The following is a 21536-nucleotide window of genomic DNA, read 5'->3' as shown; positions in this document are numbered from 1 at the left end:
AGACTGAAGAGTCTACAGGGACTGTCTGACTCTCTGGTAAGACTGGTATAGTGATCCAGGAGTTCACATTTGTTATTGGCTTGATGAAATCTAATTATAGAACATACCAGCAGTTTGAGGTGTCTGCCTTGTTTGGAAAGTCTGTCCTGAGGTAAAAACAATGAGGAGTCCTAGTGGCATCTTAGAGACTAACAAATTTATTTCTTATTTATTTAGTTAGTTAGTTATTAAATTTCTTGGGTTTTAGCCCAAGAAAGATGCATGGAGTGAAAGTGAAAGATGCATGGAGTTAAAAATACAGTAAGCAGTATAAATATTACAGCACATGAAAAATGGGAGTTGCCTTACCAAGCAGGGGGGTCAGTGCTAACAAGGCCAATTCGGTTAAGGTGGAAGTGGCCTATTCTCAACAGCTGAGAAAAAGCTGTGAGTATCAGCAGAAGGAAAATTACTTTTTGTAGTGACTCATCCACTCCCAGTCTTTATTCAGGCCTCATTTGATGGTGTCCAGTTTGCAAATTAATTCCAGTTCTGCCGTTTCTTGTTGAAGTCTGTTTTTGAAGTTGTTTTGTAGAAGAATTGCCACTTTTAAGTCTGTTGCTGAAGTGTATTTGCAAACTGGACACCATCAGTGAGCCACTCCAGACAGTACACCTAACATAGAAACTCATAAGTGATCTTGGGATTTCCGTATGTACTTTTGGGGGTAGGCAACTGGAGACATTCTGAAGCAGAACTGCCAAAAAAAAAAAAAAAGAGAGCTGTTTGCAGACATTCAAGCCTCTGTAGGTTTGCCTTAAAAGTGCAGAATTCTCCTTCATAAAACTGTTAGGTAGGTACTGGGCTTACTTTAACTTTACTTTAAAATATCCCTTCTTTGTTCCAATGATGCCTTGAGAAGCTGTTGCTTTTTCTGATAACTGGCTGACAGACAGCTGCAGCGGCACAGGAGCCAGCAAACAGTGCTGTAAACAGGGGAGTTTGTAAGGGGAAGACTAAGAGAGCCAGGCAAAGGAACAGACAGGCTAGTGAAGTGAGTGTGTGGTGGTCTGGCAGTGTTTTGGTGCTCATTGGAGGTTCGTTTTGCTGTGGGTGGTGGTGTTTTGGTTTGGTTTGTGTTTCCCATACTAACAGAACTTTTTTTCATAGAATGTCAGGGTTGGAAGGGACCTCAGGAGGTCATCTAGTCCAACCCCCTGCTCAAAGCAGGACCAATCCCCAATTTTTGCCCCAGATCCCTAAATGGCCCCCTCAAGGATTGAACTCACAACCCTGGGTTAGAAGGCTATGACAGACACAGAGGCAGCAGTGGTAGTGGCCCAAGTAGTGGAAGACACAATGAAGACGACTGGACGTAGAAGCTGCGGTATGTACATTTCTGTAGGGGGTACCTGAAAAGAGTTTTGTCTGCATGAAGTGCCACCTGATAGAGTGGATGGAAGAGAAGATCCGAGGATTGGAGTTGCAGGTGGAAACTCTGGTTGAGTTTAGAAGGGGGTTTGAGTGGATGATGGAGCAAAGACATGAGGAGGCTGAAGGGAAAAGCTCAGACTTGCAGATGGAAGCAGGACCTGAACTCTGAGGGGATACTGCTGGGTGAGAAAAGTGGACAGTGGAAGCATGTGACAAAGAGAACCAGGCAGAGGAAAAGACGGGCTAGTGAAGGAGAAACAGATCTCAGGAACAGGTTTGCGGAGTTGGAAAATGAAGGAGGGGCACAGCAGGTGGTCACTGAAGGTAAGAGTGCAAGGAAGAAGAGAAGAACAGCTAGTCCTATAGGAAGAGGGCAAGAGTCAATGGAGATAACAACACCAAATATGAGCCCCAGGAGGATGGGTTGCAGAGGATTACAAGGGACAATAGGAATCAAGAGGACTTGCAGCCAGAGGGAACAGGGGACAGACTGGAGAATCACACCATCGCCAGGAAAAAGCAGGTCTACGTGATTGGGGACTCCTTACTGAGAAGAATAGACAGGCCTGTAACAAAAACTGATCCAGAGAACAGAAGGGTGTGCTGTCTGCTGGGTGCTAAGATACGGGATGTGGGCCCGGGGCTGAAGAGGATCCTAACGGGAGCGGGAAAGAATCCACTGATTGTCCTTCATGTGGGAACAAATGATACAGCTAGATTCTCACTGAAACGTATCAAGGGAGACTGTGCCGGGCCGGGGAAGACACTTAAGGAAATCGAGGCTCAGGTGAGCTTCAGTGGGATTCTGACTGTTCCTAGAGAAGGGCAACAAAGGTGTGACAAGATTATGATGCTCAACAGATGGCTCAGGCAGTGGTGCTATAAGGAGGGCTTTGGGAATCACGGCCACTGGGAAGCATTCATAGATAGAAGACTGTTCTCTTGGGATGGACTTCACCTGAGTAAGGAGGGAAATAGGCTTCTAGGATGGAGGATGGCACAACTGCTCAAGACAGCTTTAAATTAGGAATGTGGGGAATATGGTTGGGAGATATCCAGGTAATCCCCACACCGGATTTTAACATTGAGAGGGAAAAAATGAAGTAAGAAAGGATACAGCCATGGGTAGGAGAATGGGCATAAGGAGGAAGGGTAATGTACATCAGTGGTTCTCAAACTAGAGCCACCGCTCATTCAGGGAAAGCCCCTGGAGGGCCGGGCCAGTTTGTTTACCTGCCATGTCTGCAGGTTCGGCCGATCACGGCTCCCACTGGTCGCGGTTCGCCGCTTCAGGCCAATGGGGGCTGCAGGAAGGGCGGCCAACACATCCCTTGGCCCACACTGCTTCCTGCAGCCCCCATTGGCCTGAAGCGGCGAACCACGACCAGTGGGAGCCGTGATCGGCCAAACCTGTGGACGCGGCAGGTAAACAAACTGGCCCGGACTGTCAGGGGCTTTTCCTGAACAAGCAGCGGCCCTAGATTGAGAACCACTGGTGTACAAACCAGTCTAACAGGTGATACTGGCAGTAGAATGTCTGTGCCTAATCGGGTAAATAATGCGAGTGAAGCCAAATAGCAAAAATTAAGATGTTTGTACACTAATGTGAGGAGCCTAGGTAACAAAATGGAGGAACTAGAGCTACTGGTGTAGGAAGTGAAACCAGATATTATAGGGATAACATAAACATGGTGGAATAGTAGTCATGACTGGACTACAGGTATTGAAGGGTATGTGCTGTTTAGGAAAGACAGAAATAAAGGCAAAGGTGGTGGAGCAGCACTGTATATCAATGAGGAAGTAGACTGTAAAGAAATAAGAAGTGATGGAATGGATAAGACAGAGTCTGTCTGGGCAAAAATCATATTGGGGAAGAAAGCTACTAGAGCCTCCCTTGGGATAGTGTTTGGGGTGTGCTATAGACCGCTGGGATCCGATTTGGATATGGATAGAGACCTCTTTAATGGGAATTGTGTGATCATGGGAGACTTTAACTTCCCAGATATAGATTGGAGGACAAGTGCTAGTAATAATAATAGGGCTCAGATTTTCCTGGATGTGTTAGCTGATGGATTCCTTCACCAAGTAGTTGCTGAACCAACAAGAAGGGATGCCATTTTAGATTTGGTTTTGGTGAGTAGTGAGGACCCCATAGAAGAAATGGTTGTAGGGGACAACCTTGGTTCGAGCAATCAGGAGTTAATTCAGTTCAAACTAAATGGAAGGATAAACAAAAATAGATCTCAAAGTAGCAGCAGTGTTAGTCTGTATCCGCAAAAAGAAAAGGAATACTTGTGGCACCTTAGAGATTAATAAATTTATTTGAGCATAAGCTTTCATGAGCTACAGCTTACTTCATGGGATGAACTTAGCTGTTGCTCATGAAAAATAGATCTGTGACTAGGGTTTTTGATTTCAAAAGGGCTAACTTAAAAAAATTAAGGAAATTAGTTAGGGAAGTGGATTGGACTGAAGAACTTGTGGATCTAAAGGTGGAGGAGGCCTGGAATTGCTTCAAGTCAAAGTTGCAGAAACTATCAGAAGCCTGCATCCCAAGAAAAGGGGAAAAAATCATAGGCAGGCGTTGTAGACCAAGCTGGATGAGCAAGCATCTCAGAGAGGTGATTAAGAAAAAGCAGAAATCCTACAAGGAGTGGAAGATGGAAGGGATTAGCAAGGAAAGATACCTTATTGAGGTCAGAACATGTAGGGATAAAGTGAGAAAAGCCAAAAGCCATGTAGAGTTGGAACTTGCAAAGGGAATTAAAACCAATAGTAAAAGGTTCTATAGCCATATAAATAAGAAGAAAACAAAGAAAGAAGAAGTGGGACTGCTAAACACTGAGGATGGAGTGGAGGTTAAGGATAATCTAGGCATGGCCCAATATCTAAACAAATACTTTGCCTCAGTCTTTAATGAGGCTAATGAGGAGCTTAGGGATAATGGTAGGACAACAAATGGGAATGAGGTTATGGAGGTAGATATTACCACATCTGAGGTAGAAGCCAAACTTGAACAGCTTAATGGGACTAAATTGGGGGGCCCAGATAATCTTTATCCAAGAATATTAAAGGAACTGGCACATAAAATTGCAAGCCCATTAGCAAAAAACTTAATGAATCTGGAAACTCAGGGGTTTTACCTATGACTGGAGAATTGCTAACATAGTTCCTATTTTTAAGAAAGGAAAAAAAAAAAGTGATCCGGGTAACTACAGGCGTGTTAGTTTGACATCTGTAGTATGCAAGGTCTTGGAAAAAAATTTGAAGGAGAAAGTAGTTAAGGACATTGAGGTCAATGGTAATTAATACAACATGGTTTTACAAAAGGTAGATCATGTCAAAGCAACCTGATCTCCTTCTTTGAGAAGGTAACAGATTTTTTTAGACAAAGGAAACACAGTGGATCTAATTCAATTACAGTAAGGCATTTGAAACAGTTCCACATGAGGAATTATTAGCTAAATTGGAAAAGATGGGGATCAATATGAAAATTGAAAGGTGGATAAGGAACTGGTTAAAGGGGAGACTATAACAGGTCACACTGAAAGGTGAACTATCAGGCTGGAAGGAGGTTACAAGTGGAGTTCCTCAGGGATTGGTTTTGGGACCAATCTTATTTAATCCTTTTATTACTGACCTTGGCACAAAAAGTGGGAATGTGCTACTAAAGTTTGCAGATGACACAAAGCTGGGAGGTATTACCGATACAGAGAAGGACCGGGATATCATACAGGAAGATCTGGATGACCTTGTAAACTGGAGTAATAGTAATAGGGTGAAATTTAATAGTGAAAAGTGCGAGGTCATGCATTTAGGGATTAATAACAAGAATTTTTGTTATAAACTGGGACGCAGTACCAATGTGGAGACAAGAACAAATAGATATAAACTGGCCATCAGGAAGTTTAGACTTGAAATTAGACAAAGGTTTCTAACCATCAGAGGAATGAAGTTCTGGAACAGCCTTCCAAGGGAAGCAGTGGGGGCAAAAGACATATCTGGCTTCAAGACTAAGTTTGATAAGTTTATGGAAGCGATGATATGATGGGATAGCCTAATTTTGGCAATTAATTGATCTTCAACTATTAGCAGTAGATATGCCCAATGGCCTGTGATGGTATGTTAGATGGGGTGAGATCTGAGTTACTACAGAGAATTCTTTCCTGGGTGAGTCTTCATAGAATCATAGAATATCAGGGTTGGAAGGGACCTCAGGAGGTCATCTAGTCCAACCCCCTGCTCAAAGCAGGACCGATCCCCGATTAAATCATATATTAAATCAAATAAACCACATGCTCAGGGTTTAGCTGATTGCCATATCTGGGGTCGGGAAGAAATTTTCCTCCAAGGCAGATTGGCAGAGGCCCTGGGGGGGTTTCGACTTCCTCTGCAGCATGGGGCACAGGTCACTTGCTGGAGGATTCTCTGCATCTTGAAGTCTTTAAACCATGATTTGAGAACTTCAATAGCTCAGACATAGGTTAGGGGTTTGTTACAGGAGTGGGTGGGTGAGATTCTGTGGCCTGCATTGTGCAAGAGGTCAGACTAGATGACCATAATGGTCCCTTCTAACCTTAAAGTCTATGAGTCTAGCTTTATGAGAACATAGAAAAAAATTAACATATTAGTCCTTAAAATAATTATGTTATTTAGAACGCTGAAGCTCCTTAAAACAGTCAGTTTTAATAAACCTGATCCCACCTTGATGGTTTAACACAGCCGCAGAGCAATAACCTTTGGAAGCAGCTTCAAAACAGCAAGGCACATACAGCTCTGAACATACAGGTCTAATATAAATAAATCCATACTAATATATGTCATTAGGTGTAACACATATGGTATAAAAAATGCCATCTTATGCCTGGTGGCAGTTAGAGCTCTGCAGATTGAAGTTAAGCATTTTTGGCATCTGTGTCACAAACAAGAGGTAACTTTACTTCTATACCCTGAAGTCTGTTGCTGGATTATAAAATTAATTAATTATTAAAATTTTCTGTGTTGCCGCAAGGATAGGTTCAGTTACACATTTTTTATGTATTGATACGTAGGTGGCGAGCTCTTCAGGGTGGGCCCATTGCAGGATTGAGGCCTAAAATATGCAACAGAGGCCTGAAAAGAATATTAAACCAAATTCTTGAAATCTTCTAGAGTCATTATAATCTCCTGGACCTGGACCGATGAGCGTGGAGATGAAAGTGATGTGTTATGATTTTGGTTACAAAGCATGTACAAGAAATGCTACCTTTCAAGGAGAGTGCAGATACTAAGCCTGTCTTTCAAGCAGCTGTCCTGGGCTAAATCCTGTTCTCCATTACGTTGACGTGAAACACAGACACAAACACACAGACACAAGCTGGATAAATCACCTGCAAATCCACATCATATTTTTCTGGGTTGATGGTAGGGAGATTTGGACTATAACCAGTTAAGAACTTGTCTTAAGTATGTAGTGAAGACATACAATTAGTTCATCTTAGTTAGTGAAGTAGTTTAGAAAACAAACATACATAAGTCATGAATAAATAGTGTTTTTTTGTATTTTGAATAGTGCTTTAAGTTTTTTGCACAAAACTTCTTTTTAATAGCCTTTTTAAAAAATAAAACTTTTTGCAAAGCCATTCTGGTTTTTCTATAATTTAGTTTTACCGAATTAAAAAACTTTGGCTAAGAAAAAAAATCTATGCTGGTGTTCTTTTCTTTTCTTTACTCTACTGTCAATTGGCTTCATATGTTAGTCACCTGATTGGCATCTTTTCAAAATGGGTTTTTTTTTCATAAACCAAAAGCTGCAAATTTCAAAAGAAAATTTCAGAGAATGGAAAAAAATGATCTCTTTCAAAGACAACAGAATGAAAATGCTTTTCAAATTCCTATTTGCTGAGATTAAATTTCTTAATGGGAGAACCTCTGCTGGACCACCTAGGGGCCTGCTTGTGCAAAGAGTTATTCATGTGCTTACTTTTAAGCATGTGAATAGTTCCACTGAAACAGTGGACCACCCCTGTGCTTAAAGTTAAGCATGTGTAGAACCAGACAGACTCATGGAGGATAAGTCCATCACTGGCTATTAGCCAGGAGGAGCAGAGATGGTGTCCCTAGCCTTTGTTTGCCAGAAGCTGGGAGTAGGCAACAGAGGTTGGATCACTTGATGATTACCTGTTCTGTTCATTCCCTCTGACCCAGTATGGCCATGCTTATAGAAGTCTTTGAGGGACCAGGGCCCAACCTCTATTGAGGCTGCAGATAAAAATCTGTTTTTTCCCAGAAGTGGAATTTCCATTTCTGTATTATAAGGAAGAAAGAAAACCTGTTTTTTGAAGGAGTCATTAACTCCACTGGTATTTCAAAGCAGCCCAATGTCAACTTGTTCAAGCACACTAGGAAGAAAGTATTGCTTTTGATGTAATTTCTAAACCAAATATTTGAAATGAAATTTGATCCAATTAGGTGGTATCAGATTTCACTTTTAATTATTCAAATAGGCCCAATCCTGTAAACATTTTCATTAATGTTGAACTTAAGCATGTGAAGAATCACACTTATTTCAGTAGGACTCTGTGTTTAAAGTTAAGCGTTTGTGCAAGCGATTGCAGGATCAGGCCCTTCCGGAATAGAGAAATTACAAACATTTTAAAAAGCTGATAAAGCAAAGATTGGGCATGAATTCATGTTGGGGTGGTGTTGTTGATGGTTCCCCCGCCACCTCTGCCCAATAATAAGAGACAAAAGATAGGATTCTTTGACTTTTACACAGTGGCCAAATAAGGGTCTAATAAAATAAATCAGAGAAGTGTGGTGGCTTAATGGCTTTTTAATGAGCCTAATGTTTTCAGTTTTAATGAGCCCTCTTACATCAGCTTTAATCATTTTATGAGACTGAAAAATGATTGAGAAATGGCTTGCATTAAATTCAGTTTTCTGTGCAATCTTTCCACAAGCCATTATAGAATAGTGACTAATGGGAATAAGCTTGGATAAGTGGAAACGTAGACAATGGAATGACTCCGCTAAATGTATTTACGCAACTGATATGTGAACAAATGATAAGGTTATTGGAGACTTATTTTTAATAAATACTAACTTTTGTAAAGAGCACAAGTAAACACATTTGTCTACTGCATTGCAGGTAACAATTAATTAGGATAGTTTTAATGAACTACAATTTGTTCTCATTAATACTGTGAAATTGAATTAAATCATTGCTTTTCCATGGTTATATTATAGGATAAGTAATTCCCAGGATTAAAAATAAATGTAAATTGCTTAATTTTGAAAAAAAATTACCCCTAGCCTGGCATCTTTTTATATTAGACTAAACCTTTTCAGCACAGATCTACAGTACTAGAGAAGGGTCTTATTATTCACAATCCATTTCAGTTCTAAATGCTATTAAGGACAAAAGGGTCTAATTCTTGGCTTGATCCAGCCAATGTGTTCAGCCCTCCAGCCCAATCTATCAAGGCACTTAAGCTTATGTTTGAGGTTATTCATTTTCTTAGTAGCTTTGTTTGATTGGATTACAGTGCTCAGCATGTGGCAGGATCATGTACTCTGTTCTGATCTCACAGTTCCCTTATGTAACTTCAGCTGAGGTACTCCTGATTTACACTTGTAGAAGTGAGATGAAAATCCGAACCAGAACATCTAGCTTAACAGTAGAATTTGCACCAAAAGGCTCAGTTCTGAAATTCTTACGCAAGCAGCTCTTTGGGGAGACAATGGGAATTTTGTCTACGCAAGGACAACAGGATCAGACTCAAGTTACCATGTTCCAGGTTTATTTTACAGCACTGTAGATCTAGAAGGCCCAACTCATCTTTGGTGTAATAACACGTACTTCATTGGAGTTATGAAGGTATGAACTGGGCTCAAGCTGTAGAACAGTAGTGAGAGCTGATCAGCAAAATTAAAAGGGGAAATACCCCACCTGAGGCTCTATTATTTCCAGGTAATGCACATTAGTACTAGAATGCTACTCTCTGCTACATGGTTTATAGCACACCTGTAACATCTTGCACAAATGGCATCAGAAGGCGAGCATCTCTAATTTCTGAGGTAATTTATAACAGTAGGTTTTCTCTTAGAAGTATCTTTCCTTGAATGTTTCATCATCTAGAATGCCAGTGAAATGATGAGAAAAAAAAAAGACTGATAGGAAAATAATAAACCTGTGATTGCAAAAAAACAAAACAAAACAAAAACTAACTGTACGGAAACAACCAGCAGCCACTAGAGTAAATCTGAATGAATAATGGAAACAGATTCAAAAACATTTGGGTAACACTTCTTAACCAACAAATACTTACGAACAAGTAAATAACAGACAGTTTTATATCAACTCATAATCTATGTATGAGATACTGTATAATTACCCACAGTTAAAGGAAGATATTCTGAGCCACGAATTATAAAGGCATGAATAAGTTTTACCTGTGACTAGACAGGCCTGACAAATATTTTCTCTTATGTGAAATGAGAAGATGGAATGAGGAAAAGCGCTACTTTGCAATGAGTGGGGGCACAGTATTAGTCAGCATGATTAATGGATGTAAGAATTTGTATTGATAAAAAAAAGGGCTGTTAGTCATTGTGTGCGTGTGGGTGGTGGGGGGGGGGGGCTCTCTCCTTAAACCAGGTAACTGGTGGCTTGTGTTGTATATTATGTTATCATGAGCACAATATTATATTGTAGCCTGTCAAAGAGAATCTTTGAATGTTATTTGAACAGAGGAAACTTGTCCAACTCAGCTTGCCATTCTTTAGCCCGACCACCCTCCAACCTCACTCCCACAGCCATGGCCAGCTGGGTAGACTTAGCTGACTATTGCCCTGCTCAGAGATACACTCATTTCTATTTGAAGTACACATCACCAACTCTGTTTTACTAACAAATGTATGAGCAATGATACAGATCGTTATATTCCAGTAGATGGCGCTCTTTATATTAGCTATGTATAAAGGGGTTCCTTGCCCTTCCCAACCAATCTCTGAACAGCTGTGTGTCAGGCTATATTACTGGTTGCTCTTCTGGCTCTTGGGAGTTGTCTAGCAAAGATAGAGCAGCACTTTCCCTCTCCTCTAGGCTCATTTGTGGGAACAGAAAATGGTCTCTTCTTGATGAAGCAAGGATTTTTCAGGCATTTGGGGAAGGGATGTATGACACAGATCCCTTGGCAAAGGGTCCCCAGTTCTTTGCAAACTCTCACCTCAGACCCAAGAAACGTACAACACATACATTACAGGATATTTACCCATAAAGAGTAACATGTAAGATATCTACAGAAAGCTTGTAACATATCAAGATTCATAATCATTATGAAGGTTTCAGAGTAGCAGCAATGTTAGTCTGTATTCGCAAAAAGAAAAGGAATACTTGTGGCACCTTAGAGACTAACCAATTTATTTGAGCATAAGCTTTCGTGAGCTACAGCTCACTTCATCGGATGCATTCAGTGGAAAATCATTATGAAGGGTATGCACTGGTAATATTTGGAGAACAATGTATTTATACATAAAGTATGCTTTATGGACTTGGAGTAAAGGCTAGTTACCTGCAGATAATGTTTCTTGATGACCCATTCAAGCAAAAGTGAGTTGTTATCCCTCTCTAGTCAGTAGGCAAAGTAATGCAAGGTTCTGTTATCTACCCTTGCCACAACCCAGAACAGTCAATGAAAAGCCATCAAAGACAATTGCAAATGATAGGAACCACTTGGAATTGGAAAGGAACATTATAGCAGGTAGGAGATCATCCTGATTCTGAATAAAGATAAAAGACTGTTTCAATATAACAGAGTTTAGGGAAAAATGTGGGGGAAAGTCACTCAGTGTATCCATTCACTGAGGAAATCCCTTGAGGAGCAGGGAGGCTTTCATGAAGGTTTGGATCTTAGTTCTTGTGAAATCAGCCAGCTCTGCAATGGACTGAACTTTGGGTGGAAAACCTACCTTACTAGTGATGAAAGGCAACTATTGATAACTGTAGACCCAGGTCCTCCTTTTATTATTTTGAGTTGTAACAAGTTATTTCCATCACTTTTTCTCACCCCTAGTTAAATCTCTATGCCTTCTTAAATAAACCCTACTTTTGTTTTATTATAAATGCTCACAAGCGCTGTGTTCTTTACAGGAGTAGTGATTTATGGTATAACTAGTAAATGGGGACACACAGCATCTCGAATTTCTGTGACTAGCCAGTATCAAGGGCTGGATATCACAGGAGAATGATTCAAAGACGCTGGTGGTGTTAGGGAGAAGTCACCCAACTATCACAAGAAAAACTTCCTCTTGCTGGTGGCAGGGGGTAACAAGATTACTCTCAGCTGTGGATTTACAGGATGTTCTGGGAGCATCTGGGTATTAATACAGATGCCCAGATAGCATACACTTCTACAACTCTGGTTATGAGCACATCTTTGACATGAACCTATGACTTTAGCTTAAAGAATGGCTGTAGGCTGTTTGGCAGGATACTCATCAATAAGCTACTTGTGATACCTTGTGGCTTATGTGGTCTTTTGAGAAAGAGAAATATATTTGGCTGTTTGGGCTGGGATACTGGGGTGATGACACAGGAGTGTACATTTCCCAGAACTGTGGCATTCAGGGAGACCCATTAGCAGAGACTGCTTGGTATCTGGCTCAGTGCTGATGCTGATCTTCTTTACAGCCTGGAGTGTGAGACTTGTGACGAAGCCTGGGTGGACTGGATGGTTTATCTGACTGGGTAGTTGTTGTGATCATGGAAAAGTCAGGACAAAAGATGGTTCATAGCCTAGCTGAGTGGCTACAGCCACCCTTTGCAAAATAGCATTGTTATTTACTGCATTCATCCCCCTTTTCGTTTACATTTTTTGTTATTTAATGAAGTTGTAAATGACTCCTAGCCTGTGAGAAGTCTTTCTGGGGATCTTTTAGCTAATGTCTTTTAATCTTGCACAACACCTATTGGTTCACTTATTACAATCTAAAGTTTGTGTATGTTCGGGCTACTTGCCTCCCCCAAACCAATACTTATGTAACAAATTAAGAGGAATCCACTTGGCTAGTAAGATTCCTAGCCTGGTATGAACTGAGTGGGATTTGTGCCTTATTTGTCCCATTAGTCTTTATAGTGTCACCTGATATTCCCAGTCAAAAAATATAATGAAGGTAAGGTTGAAAGGATGTATCACTTATCTATGGTAAACTACATGCACTGATGTAATTATCTCAGAAATAAGCATTATAAAGCCAAGAAACTCAGAGTCAAACTTAAAAGAAATACAAATGTATTAAGCTATGGAAATGCACAATTCAGGACACTTAAACAACCTTAAGTCTGTCCTGTAGTAACATCATGCAATCACTATATGATTAGAACATTTCAGTGTTTTTACAAATTAGATTGTTTTGAAAGGCATATACAGCCTCTCCTTTCTGCCCACATAATATCACAACTTCTTAAACACACTGAGGACCAAAAAGAAAAGGAGTACTTGTGGCACCTTAGAGACTAACCAATTTATTTGAGCATAAGCTTTCGTGAGCTACAGCTCACTTCATCGGATGCATACTGTGGAAAATACAGAAGATGTTCTTATACATACAAACCATGAAAAAAAGGGTGTTTACCACTACAAAAGGTTTTCTCTCCCCCCACCCCACTCTCCTGCTGGTAATAGCTTATCTAAAGTGATCACTCTCCTTACAATATGTATGATAATCAAGTTGGGCCATATCCAGCACAAATCCAGGTCTCCCCCCCCCCCCCCCCGCACAAAGCCCACTCTCCTGTTGGTAATAGCTTATCTAAAGTGATCACTCTCCTTACAATATGTATGATAATCAAGGTGGGCCATTTCCAGCACAAATCCAGGGTTTAACAAGAACGTCTGAGGAAGGGGGGGGGGGGTTGTGGGGTGGGTGTAGGTAGGAAAAAACAAGGGGAAATAGGTTATCTTGCATAATGACTTAACCACTCCCAGTCTCTATTCAAGCCTAAGTTAATTGTATCCAATTTGCAAATTAATTCCAATTCAACAGTCTCTCGCTGGAGTCTGGTTTTGAAGTTTTTCTGTTGTAATATCGCAACTTTCATGTCTGTAATCACGTGACCAGAGAGATTGAAGTGTTCTCCAACTGGTTTATGAATGTTATAATTCTTGACATCTGATTTGTGTCCATTTATTCTTTTACGTAGAGACTGTCCAGTTTGACCAAAGTACATGGCAGAGGGGCATTGCTGGCACATGATGGCATATATCACATTGGTAGATGTGCAGGTGAACGAGCCTCTGATAGTGTGGCTGATGTTATTTGGCCCTGTGATGGTGTCCCCTGAATAGGACCAAATTATACAAGAGTATATATGCTTGCACATGTTAATGACAGTTAGCTTCCTGGCTTTGTTTGGGGTCAGTCATGGTACATGGATCTCCTGGAGGGTGGGGGGGAGCAGTGTACATACATAGAGATAGTGAGGGTTTATTAACAGGTTTTGATACTAATACGATGGGGGAAAGAAAAATTGTAACAATAATAAAAGGAGTACTTGTGGCACCTTAGAGACTAACCAATTTATTTGAGCATGAGCTTTCGTGAGCCACAGCTCACTCAAATAAATTGGTTAGTCTCTAAGGTGCCACAAGTACTCCTTTTCTTTTTGCGAATACAGACTAACACGGCTGTTCCTCTGAAACCTGTAACAATAATGATGGTATTTAAGAAGCAAGTTAACTTTTTTCTCCAAAGGGCAAACGTTTGCAGTTACTGTTGGAAGTAACAGCCACTATATTTCCTTGCGCTTGGGTTTTTTCTTCAGTTTAGAAGTCATTATTGTACTTTCAGCCACTTATACTTGATCATTCCACAACTGAAACACTCTTTTCTTACCATACCCAGTACTATCTGTTGAACTCTGTTGGATCATTCATTATCATTACACACATGGTATATACAAAATTGAAGTCCAGAATTGTTAAAACATTTGACATGTACAAGAAGACTACACTTCATTATGAATGCATCTATCTCAATTAAAAGACTATAAAATGTAGTGTGTGTGTATATATATATATATACACACATATACAGAGAGAGAGAGAAAGAGAGAGAGATTTACTGCATTTTTTAATCTTATTTAAATTAGTTGAATAAGCATCATATGACAATACAATCAATACAGTTGGCAGATATTACAAAAAAGGGCAGAAAAATGTGTTTAAAAACATTGAAGAAATTATTTCAGACTGTTCCTGTCATTTTTTACTTTTCAAAATCATTCTGCAGGGCTTGGGGCAATTTTTTAAACTGGTATAGCCAATTTCAAGAAAATATTGCAAAAAAATTCATACAAAGCTATCTTTGAGTGAGTGAGTGAGTGAGTGTGTGTGTATATGTTTCGACAAATACGCATCACTTGAAACATAACAGACTCTGCTGTCTATGCTACATTCTCAGAGGCACTAACGTTGTGGCAAATGTATGACTGTTTTCTCAGCTGGCATTGTTCCCACTTCCTCTAAAAATAGCTCATCTTAAAGGTAAAAAGTAGCAACTTTTTCCTGAGCAAATCAAAGCCCAGTTGCCAGTAACAGAAAAAAAGAAAACAAAATCTTTATAAAATACCTTCAAAACTCTCAATGCCCTGGCAAAAGTGTTACGCCGTTGCAGCAGAAAAGTCAATCCCTGGCCTGGAAGTTTGTCAGCTCTAGGGATCATCACATGTGAATCAGGGAAATACTTACGGGCCCCAGTGGGAGCAGTGAAGTTTGAGGAAGGAAAGGAGAGTCTTAATGTATGCAATGGCCTGGTTGGAAGACTATGGTAAGACGAGAGTGAGCGGTAAGGAATAGTGGGGGAATTAAATAGGAAAATCAAGGGCCCCAATACAACTGTGGGAACAGGGAAGAATCAGGGAATCTTTTAGGGAATGATTGTCTCAGTGACAGGAGGAAAGTATAATTCCTCCAGCGCAGTGATTGTCTCTTCTCTATGTCTGTACAATGTCCAGCACTATACGGCTCCAATCCTGATTGGAGTCTTTGGGTGCCTCCATAGTACAAATATGTACTACTACAACCAGTAAAAACAAATCTGAGCACTCCAAAACGATGGAGTCTTGGAAGACGGAACAGAGCCGTGTGGTTCATCCAACAACATTATGCCAAATTCTGCTCTTCTTCCTGATTTGAGTAATCCCAGTTATTTAAATGGAAATATATTTATTGACTTCCCTTTCATGTGCAAGGTGAGCTGCATTTGGAGAGGACAGGTCAAGCACACTAAAATGTGCTGCCCAATTTAAAACAGCTTAGGTTGTGATATTAAATCTGCAGGTAATGAAGAACCCTAGGAGATGCAAATGATTAATTTTGTTAATGAAGAATTCATTCAATTAATCAACTCTTTAATTCATTCATTTCTAATACTGAGTTTGTTAATATCAAGAATAACTGTCTCTGAGAATCTAAATAGATACCATTTGGGCTCACATTTAGCATGTCAGGCTTCTAGAAGAGAACAAAATCAGATTCCCCAGGTCAAAGCCTCCTAAATTAATTTAGAAAGTATATAAATTAATATATTTAGAAAAGATTAATAAGTAATTTGCAGAAAAAAAATATTGTAGGCTCAAAAGCCTTATGGATGTATAATTCAGCTAAGAACATAATATTGTTTCAATATAAACTTTATCATTGTAGACTCTTCAGAAACTATTTTATTGCAGAATGACTGATAGTTATGGATAGAATCCATGTATTATTATGCCTTTGGTGTACATGTATACACACACACACACACACATCTTTGTAGTTCCACATTACAAATGTCATTGCGATGTTTTTTGGTGAATGTTCACTTGCCACTTGTTCTGTTAATATCTTTTTTTAAAAAAAAATAAAAACTACTAGCATACCACCTTTCTTTTGTGAATCTCAAATCACTTTGTGAACACTAAGTCTCACAGCACCATTATAAGGTATGTAAATATTATATCCTTTTAACAGAGGTGTAATCTGAATCACAGATCTGTCAAAATGACTTGACCATAAACACACAAAAATTCAGTGGCAGAGCCAATAATACTATAAAGAAAAGGAGTACTTGTGGCACCTTAGAGACTAACCAATTTATTTGAGCATAAGCTTTTGTGAGCTACAGCTCACTTCATCGGATGCATACTATGGAAAGTACAGAAGATCTTTTTTATACACACAAAGCATGAAAAAATGCGTGTTTACCACTACAAAAGGTTTTCTCTCCCCCCACCCCACTCTCCTGCTGGTAATAGCTTATCTAAAGTGATCACTCTCCTTACAATGTGTATGATAATCAAGTTGGGCCATATCCAGCACAAATCCAGGTTTTCTCCCCCCCGCAAACGACTCTCCTGTTGGTAATAGCTTATCTAAAGTGATCACTCTCCTTACAATATGTATGATAATCAAGGTGGGCCATTTCCAGCACAAATCCAGGGTTTAACAAGAACGTCTGGGGGGGGGGGGTAGGAAAAAACAAGGGGAAATAGGTTACCATTTTTTCATGCTTTGTGTGTATAAAAAGATATTCTGTACTGTCCACAGTATGCATCCGATGAAGTGAACTGTAGCTCACGAAAACTTATGCTCAAATAAATTGGTTAGTCTCTAACGTGCCACAAGTACTCCTTTTCTTTTTGCGAATACAGACTAACACGGCTGTTCCTCTGAAACCAATAATACTATAGTTCTTAGTATAGCACATGAGCCAGTGGACATATTTCCTTCTTCCTGCTAATGGCTGAGGATGTCTCAGGGAGCTCCTCAATGCCAGCTGGCAGAGGGCACACCATACCATAACTCTCATCAGGCCTGACACACTCATATCCCTAACTCACTGTTGTCATAATATGCATCTAATATGCATCTAAAATGCAAATTGGTAACATGTTGGTCATTAATATTTATTGTGTGATATATGTATGGGTGGTGTATTATAAGAATTATATTTAAAGAATTATAAATTATAGATGTGTGCTGAAAATATGTTCCTAAAATGTGTTTGGCGCTCTTAGAGCCTATGAAAGTTGGGTTCCCTAGTCTGGAAGACTAGGAATACTGATAACTTGATGTAAGTCAGGAAACTGCTTAAACAAAGATTGTAACTTGCTAGAATTAAGTTTTAGTCACAAGAAATGTGATTTGTTTATTTCCTATCTCTTTCACTGTGACTTGAAATCACTTAATCCTGTGTTCTTTGTTAATAAGCTTGTTTTGTTACAAAACCATCTCAGTGTTGTATATTAAATTGAAGTGAGAGTCTTCAGCCAAACTAGCAGCCTGGTGTGTATATTCTGTCTCTTTGGAGGCAACAAACTATCTTTTGGGAGGATCCAGTGAGTCAGATTGGACACTGCGGGGGAGATGGTTTTGGGGAGACCTGAGATTGGAAGGGCTATTGGCATCACTCTACAAGGAATAACCAGGCTGGTGGAAGCCAGGGTGAGGCCATTGTGCTATGAGCATGCTGCCAGGGCTGTGGGTCAAAATAACACAACAGAGAAGTACAGAAGTGCCCCGTAGCCAGGATTATGTATGCATACTCACTCTCCTTTCTCAAAGGGAAGTAAAGTTTTAACGCCCCTGGTGTAATATTTGCATGAGTAAACTTGTTCACATGTGAGATTTCATTGAACTGTAGTTGGACTTAAGATTTGTATTTTTCAGTGCTCATTTGTAGAAGACAAATTTGAAAGTAATTAATGGCTAATTCCTGCTGTAATTGATCAGGTAATCCCATACCATACAGGTGTATTCCTATATTCCAGAATAGCTAGATTGAGATCTCCTTCACTCTGGCTTTTATTAGCAGGCATGATAAAATTTGAACTGCCTCTTCTATTTACCGATACCAGTAAACCCTTAGCTCTGTTTAATTTCTTGTCTGACACAGGTGAACTGGACATAAGTAAATAAAACTGAGCCACAAATGTTTCTCCATATTGTTGTGCCCTACCAAGAACAATATGCTCACTGTGTCAGTGTCTGGTATATCCTTTCCTGGTCTTTGTTTAACCACTGTATTGTTTCTGCAGAGGTCTTTTCCAAAGACTGACTCATTTGTAACTTTTCTACCATAGACTGATGGAAAACTTAGCCAAACACAGTTTCCTCCATCTATTTTTGATCTAGTTTCTGAGGATATGAAAAAAAGAGAGAATATTTAAACTGAGGTCCCTTCTTGCATCTACACAGCCTCGAGCCTTTACTATGGTAAACTGGTATTCCCATCACCAGATCAACTGAAGTAAAGAAGCTAATTCACATTCGCTCAAATGAGGGTATCAAGCCCAACCTTGAGAAGGTAACAACAATCACTGAGAACTCCACCACAGTATTATTATGAGCTGGTAAAGACTGGCATGGTATTCTTCCCTGGTAGCACTAGCCACTAATGTATCATCCTTAATGGTACAAACTCATGAAGTCCCAGTAAATATTTCTTTCATCTTTAGAGACACTTTTGTTCCCCACCCTCCCAGAATGAATACCAATACTTAAGCTGAAAAATTTCTCTCTCTTTCTGGGTGTATTAAAGTGATTGGCTATGAATTGTCTTTGTCTGGTATTATCATTAAGTACTCAGGTCTCGTATCTAAATACACTGAAATAAGACATCAGCAAATTTAACTACATCAATAAATACAGAAGGTCACTCAACTATTTACAGCTCATGTATCTATGTACATTTGCAGCCCTCCCATGTGTGGTTTCTCCTCTGTTTCCATGGAATTTACCCATTCCTAGGACCATCTGTTTGACAAATATTATTCCTAAATTTTCCATCCTCAAAATCTCTTTACTTAAATCAATTGTTCTGGTATTGCAACTGGAATTTTTCATACAGCATGTATTAAAGGTTCTATAGTGAAATGCACTTTAATCACAGGAAAGCACAGGAAACTACTCTCGTCAATGACATATATCTTGAAAATGTTTTTGTCTGTGAGTTCAAAGTTTGCTTTCTGGTCATATTCTCTAATATTGACTTAAAATGTGCTCCTCTGCAAACATTCCTCACAGTAAACTCATTCAGCTAAAATATTAGTGGAAAGTGAACACAAAATGGATGCAAAACCAGCTACCACAACTTTTTTCAGGGGGTGAGGTTGTATTCAAAGAATTTTTCAAGTGTTCATTGATGTCTCCAGACAGCACATGAATAGTAAGTTTTGTACATTGCCTAAATATGATCAACGATTGTGTGATAGAACCTTAATATTTAAAATGCCATCCTTTCATAGGTCAACAGAAGAAGGGCTTCAAAGAAATTGCCAAAATTTATAATTATAATTCTCTTCCTACACACACATACACACACACACACACACACACACACACACCATGTGGGCATATGCTTAAAAGTGCCTGAGGTACAGGTTTCCTCCATCTCTAGTAGTGATGTTGAACATTGATTCAGATATATGGAAACTGATTTTTGCAAAAATCAAAAACATACAAGCACTTTCCCAGGTACTAGACATTTTGGATAATCAGAACATTCTTGTGAACCCACAGATACCCAGATGTTTAACAATTTCAACACATGCATATATCTAAATGATTAAGAAAGGTCGGAATTAACTTTAATCTACAAATAGAGAGGAAAAGCTGAATTGTAGCCATGGCTGAATGAGTAACCCTTACAAGGTGACTTGTATAATAGAATTTAGTTTCCTACATTGGAAGACAAAAGTTTGTATAGTTATGATATATTTTCTGGTATACCATTTCATAACTGAGTTATTGTAATAATATTAATAATATCAATCTATTTCCTTATGTACTGTACATAGGAAACTATGATAAGTACTAAAAGTGATTCAGTTAATGGTCCAAGGTCTCAAAATTTGTGAAATATAATCACCTCATTCATCATTCACAACAAATAATCTTTTTATCTTCTCCAACAGGAAATGAAAGGGTGAAACTATATATCCATCTTTTCTTTCTGCCTGATATAGTATTAAAAAGCATGAACAAACAGTGCACCAGCATCTACTGAGTCAGTGACACAAGTGCAGCGATAAGCCATATAAAATATTCATCACTGGAACTTTAGATGTAGGCAGATTCACAACAACAACACACAAGCTTTGCCAGGAATTGTTGGGAGATTGAAAGCATACTTAAAGGATTTATTAAAGCAATCAGAAGAAAGCTCTACTCCAGTTACCATGATTTCAAGGATTTCATTGCCATGTATTTAATCTTCTTGCACTGTAACAGATAAGTTATGCTTCCTTGTGATTTGTGTACAAAGAGTTTTCTCAATCTTTTCTAGTACTATAAAGTATAGAATATCATTTTTTACTTGCTAAGCGAAGCATTAATAGGAATGTCAGAAGCAAGATGAAACATGCAATAAATATTAAAGTTTCATGTTATAATGATTTATGGTGCAGAGACTATACCTCTAGATTATGAGATATGATTATTATCCTTTGTGATAAGAAATGATAGGAAAAATAATTTGATGGCAGAGGTAACTTTCTGAAGCTTTATACTCAGCAAAGCTAAGTTCAATATTAGAAGACAACTTGAGTATATGTACTGTAAAAGTAACTGAAACAGATGCTTAATACAATAATTACCTATTAAATGGAACATTTTACTGGACACCGGTCTCTTACCCTGACCACCGCATTCATCATTTACAGAGAAGTGACAAAGGGAGAATGTTGTACTTGATAAAGAAATAACATTATCTCAATAGATAAGGACATGATAGATTAGGAAATAGGAAATGTTCATGTAGCAGAGAGTAAAACAGGATTATCAGACCAATAAAACTAAAGAATTTACTAAAGGAAGTAACCACACATATGAACACTACATAAGTCTGCATTGTCTTTACAAGATTTTCAACTACATTTACATTTGGAGATTGACCATCAAAGTCTTTCAGTTTTTGAGTTTCTTAATGTAACCAATTAGGTGCAATAAAATTCTCTCCACTGCACTGATTCACTGTCCACGATTCCCTCTGGAGTGCATTGATTATAGGAAAGACTTAGGAAAGTCTTAGGTATTAGTTGTGCACTAGAGCTATGCAAAATCTGAATGGTTTCACACAGAGCAAAATTTGGAAATTCTGAA

General features: G+C 39.1%; 1 long non-coding RNA gene across 1 annotated transcript in view; it reads right to left on the bottom strand.

Moving 5' to 3' along the window:
* LOC142072969 (uncharacterized) overlaps positions 1-21536 on the bottom strand; it is a 528710-nt gene that overhangs the window by 40736 nt on the left and 466438 nt on the right. The gene's annotated exons all lie outside the window — the stretch shown is intronic.

Source organism: Caretta caretta, chromosome 8 (genome assembly GCF_965140235.1).
Source record: "Caretta caretta isolate rCarCar2 chromosome 8, rCarCar1.hap1, whole genome shotgun sequence".
NCBI classification, from domain to species: domain Eukaryota; kingdom Metazoa; phylum Chordata; order Testudines; family Cheloniidae; genus Caretta; species Caretta caretta.
The sequence above is the reverse complement of the archived record's forward strand: the minus strand, read 5'-3'. Positions and strand labels throughout refer to the sequence as shown.